General features: G+C 41.8%; 1 pseudogene; it reads right to left on the bottom strand.

The window, feature by feature from the left end:
- Window positions 1-2,727: 2,727 nt before the first annotated feature.
- Window positions 2,728-3,155, bottom strand: LOC115070973 (annotated as a pseudogene).
- Between the last annotated feature and the right edge of the window lie 1,972 nt (window positions 3,156-5,127).

Below are 5,127 nucleotides of genomic sequence, written 5' to 3'. Positions count from 1 at the left end.
GTAACTGAAAATATGTGATTATAATTTATGTTGGACCACAAAAACAATCACAAATAGACAAAAACATCTTGAGGACAAACACAAAGCAAGATGCATTTACATCATCAGACTTCACAGCATAATTCAAAGATGAAGTACTCAAAACAATAGGGCATGGACACAAACACGAAGTCCAAATGCAACAGAAAACAAAGTCCAGGACTAAACCTACACATTTACAACCAGTTCATGTGGAAAATAGGGATGATACTGCATGTCGGAGAAAAGACAGACTTTCACGGTCATGCTGGGATAACTGGATGTCCACATGCAAAAGAATGAAACCAGACCTTTCCATCTCTCACATAAGTTACAAAATCAACAAAAATTAGTTGAAAACTTAAACACAAGACCCCAAACTATGAAACTAATAGAGTAATATATATGGTATGGTGGTTTGAATGAAAATGTCCCCCAAAGGCTCCAAGTATTTGGACATTTTGTCCCCTGATGGTGGCGCTGTTTTGGGTATCTTAGAAAGTGTGGCTATCCTGGAGGAAACAGGTCACTGGGGACGGGCTTCAAGTTTTCCCTGTAGCTGCAGCTGGCCTGGATTTGCTAATGGAGACCAGGCTGGCCTCAAACTCACAGGGATTTGCCTGCCTCTGCCTCCTGAGTGCTGGGATTAAAGGCATGCACCACCACACCTGGTTGAGAGTTCTTAAGCCTTACAGGATCTCCAGCATCTCTCTTGTTTCCTGTGCTTGCTTGAAGATGTGAGAGCTTAGCTTCTGCTCCTGCTCCAGCCACCTCCAACACCTCCAGCCACCATGCATCCCTGTCATGACAGACTGTAATTCCACTAGAACCATAAGCTCAAATAAACTCTTCATTTAAGTTGTTTTGGTCAGTGTTTCTATCACAACAACAGAATAGTGACTAATATAATAATTGATATTGATACTGAGAGTTGAGTGTTGGCTGTAAAGAACCTAACCATGTGGGGGCTTGAAGAAATGTGGAAGACTTTGGAAGTTGGGCTAGAAAAGTGGTTGATTGCTGTAAGCAGAGCTGTACAGGGCATTCTAGTAGGTGCCTGGAAGAAAGTAGTGCTGAGAACTATGTAGGTCCAGAGGGAAATAAGGACTTAATCAGCACTTGGGTTATTTTGGCAAAGAGTCTGGCTGGAGTCTGCCCACAGCCAAAAGGCTTGCCTGAGCCTAAGTTGAAAAGCCATGGACTAATTTCTCTGGCAGAGGAAATTTTAAGATAGCATAATATAGAAATGGTGATGTGGCTATTAATGGTGAATATTATACAGTTTTACAATTAAAAAGATCAAATGGGGCAGAAAGAAATACAAAATGTACAGGATGAATTGAAAAAGAGCACTAGGAAGATTAATGTTGGAGCCCTGGCATGTGCTAAAGAGGATCTCTTTGATAAGGAGATTAAACTGATTAAGAAGGGGCCTAAAGATTTGCACTTAAACAGTGAAGAGAGTGCCTCCAGGGCAAGGCCACACCCAGTTAAGCCTCCAACTTGTGAAAGGAAAATGCTGCAGGGACCACTGAAGAGAAAAGCTTCTAAAATGGTTAAGGCAGGCTGGAGTCCATCCCAAACTTGCAGTCAAACTTGGCAGTATTGTTCACCTGGTGTTGGCTTTATAGGCATGAACGATGGAAGAGTGAAGGGGTCATCACTCGGTGGTTTCAGAGAGCCACTGAGTCCAAGCAGCATGCATCAGGGGTTCTCCTGAATAAAGAAGGCCATGATAGGCCATTGCCTAAAGCTGTAAAGGTGAAGCCTGGTTGGCAATGGAGACCTCAAGAAGACATTCATGATGCCAGAGCTGTGAGACATCTGCCAAGAAGACCTGCATACAGTGAGTGGCCCAAGAGTGAGAGATGTATGTTGCACACAACAAAGCTGGAGAGGCTGAGCCATCTAAGCCCTTTGAAAGTAAAGTCCCAGAAGTCAGATGTGGAGCTACTGTATTTGGTGTTTGTCCTGCTGGTTTTCAGTCTTGTTTTGGTCCAGTATTTCCTTACTATGCTTCTAATCCTCTCTTTTGGAATGGTAATGTGTATTCAGTTCCACTGTATGTTGGGAGTATGTAATTTGTCTTTTGATTTTACAGGGGTTTACAGTTAAGATATTTCCCTGAGTCTCAGAAGAGACTTTGGACTGTGGACTTTTGAATAGTATTGTGACTGATAATGACTATGGGAACTTTTAAAGTTGGACTAAATGCATTTTGCATTTTATACAGTCCTGAGTCTATGGGGGCCAGGGGTTGGAATATGGTGGTTTGAATGAAAATGTCCCCCATAGGTTCCAACTATTTAGACATTTTGTCCTCAGATGGTGGCGTTGTTTTGGGAGGTCTTAGAAGGTGTGGCTATCCTAGAAGAAGCACGTCACTGGAGGTGGGCTTAGAGAGTTCTTAAGCATTAAGCCTTACTGGATCTCCAGTTGCTTTCTTGCTTCCTGTGCTTCCTTGAAGATGTGAGAGCTTAACTTCTATTGCTCCTACTCCAGCAACCTCCATCCAACTCCAGCCATCATGCCTCCCTGCCATGACAGAACGTAATTCTCCTGGAACCATAAGCTCAAATAAATTCTTCCTTTTATAAGTTGTTTTGGTCAGTGCTTCTATCATAGCAACAGAAAAGTGACTAATACATAAAGGAAATGCTTCAGTATATTAGAATGGGCATGATATTTTTTAACAAAAGAGGCAATCTATTAACCCAGCATCCTTTGTTCTAATGTTTCTAGCTGGCAGCCACCAGCTGTCAGGTGGTTCTGTCCACACCTCTCTGTCCCTGAGGTGTCAGTATGTGAGCCCCATATTGCTCCTTTTCCATCACTTTCAGCCCCTGCAGCACTTGGGGGACACTGCTGGGCCCATGCTACTGAAGTGCCTGGGCTTGACACCATTTATCTGTTGTTCCTCTTAGATTTGGTCATGGAGCAAATCCCAGCACTGCCCAGGAGGGACAGTGCTGTGCTGTGGAAGAAGCTTGTGGAGAGAAACAGTTCTCTTCATAGAGGCAGGTTCCTTATGCTTGCTCGCCTTGACTGTGTTCACCCATTCAGGGAGTTTTGAGGAAAGCTTCCAGAGCTCTGTCAAACTCCTGCAGGTTTGCATCTCTTTCAGTATTCCCAGCCATCCTGTGGCTTCCAAGCAGATGAGATCACAGGGGCAGAGGGCAAAAAAAGCAGCAAAACCCCCCAAAACAAACAAACAAACCAGAAAAATACATGGGATTATATCACACTAAAAATTTCTTCACAGAAAATGAAGATACAATCTACAGAATTAAAGAAAATATTTGCCAACTATACATCTAGCACAAGGTTCATGTTCAGAATGTATAAGGAACATAAAAGCTAAACAGCCAAGTAGAAAGCCAAATAACCTGTGAAAATAGGAAATAAGCCTCAATAGACATTTCTAAAAGTAAGATGCATAGTTTTCTGATTAATGTAACCAAATACATGAGAAAGGCAACTTAGGAAGGTTTATTTTGGCTCACAGCTCAGAAAAAAGCAATCTATGATGATGGGCAAGGCATGGTGGTGGGAACCTGATGTAGCTGCTGGTATTGTATCTATAGTCAGGAAGCAGAGCGATGAATGCTGGTGTTCAGTTTGCTTTCTCCTTTGTCCCTCTTATTTAGTCTGGGACCACAGCCCACGTGGTGGTACCGCCTGTGTTCCAACAGATTTTCTTCCCTCAGTTAATAACAACCTCTCTGGAAATGTACTCACAAACATATCCAGAGGTGTGTTTCTTAGGTGATTCCAAATCAGTCAAGTTGACAAGCAATAGTAACCATCACAGATGCCAAACAGGTGTATGAAAACTTACTCAATCCCAGTAATTGTCATAAAAATTGAATGACATATCCTATAACTACTAGATTACAGACCCTCTAGCTTCAACTCACCTAAAAACAAGTTGATAAAGCAACACCAGCTGAGATCTCACAGGCTTCCCTCCCTTGTACTGTAATGTAACCCAGACCATTCTGATGCCCAGACCCAAGGGTAAACCTACTTTTAAAAATTAATTTCTTTTTTATGTGTATGAGTGTTTTTCCTGCATTTTTGTAAGTTACTCATTGCATGTAATGCCCATGGAAGCAAGAAAAAGAGGGCATCAGATCCCCTGGAACTTGAACTATAAACAGTTTTCAGCTGCCATGTGGGTGCTGGAAACAAAACCTAGGTCCTCTGCAAGAGCAACTAGTACTCTTAACCACTGAATCATCTCTTCAGCCCTGAGGATAATTTTGCTTTTAACTAGTGCATGAGGCATGTGGGCTAGATCATGTGGCATGAATCAATCTCTCTCTCTCTCTCTCTCTCTCTCTCTCTCTCTCTCTCTCTCCCCTTTCTCACTCTGTCTCTCTCTTTCCTTTAGGGCCCCTCAAGGCTGTCTGTGGCCTGATACTAACAGCCCTCTAATAAAGCATGCCTGAAAAGGATTCATCTCAGCTTCCTTTCTGTCAAACCTATAACACCTATAACACCTTTTGTTATTTATTATAGCTACTCCCAAAACACTAAAGATAGAAAGTGCTGGCAAGAATATGGGGAAAAACAACCCCTGTGGAAATCTAAGTTAGGGCAGCCATTATGGTAAATAGTCTGTAGGTTTGCCAAGTATGGTGGCATATGCCTTTAATCCCAGAACGTGACAGGCAGGGGCATGAGGATCCCTGAGTTCAAGACCAGTCTGACCTACATAGTGAGTATCAGACCAGCCAGGGCTACATAGTGAGACCCTGTCTGAGAAGCACAAACAAAGCAAAACAAGAAACAGTCTGTGGGTTTGTTAAAAATTTTAAACTTAAACTGTCATATGATCTAATCATCCCACTCCCAAGTATAGTATATATAAAGGGATGAAAGAAACATGTTAAACAACTCTAAATTTTCACATTCACTGTGTTACTATATACAATAATCAAGAAACAGAAATCACCTAATATTCATTAACTAATGAGTGTGATGCATATGCACAATGCAATAATACTTAACCATAAATTTGAAACCTTGTCACTTTTCAAAAGCAGATGGATCTAAAATCATTATGTTAAGCAAAATAAGGAGGTACAGACAGGTACCTAATGATCT

This window comes from Nannospalax galili, unplaced genomic scaffold (assembly GCF_000622305.1).
Source record: "Nannospalax galili isolate Female #2095 unplaced genomic scaffold, S.galili_v1.0 scaffold930, whole genome shotgun sequence".
Taxonomy (NCBI): Eukaryota; Metazoa; Chordata; class Mammalia; order Rodentia; family Spalacidae; genus Nannospalax; species Nannospalax galili.
The sequence above is the reverse complement of the archived record's forward strand: the minus strand, read 5'-3'. Positions and strand labels throughout refer to the sequence as shown.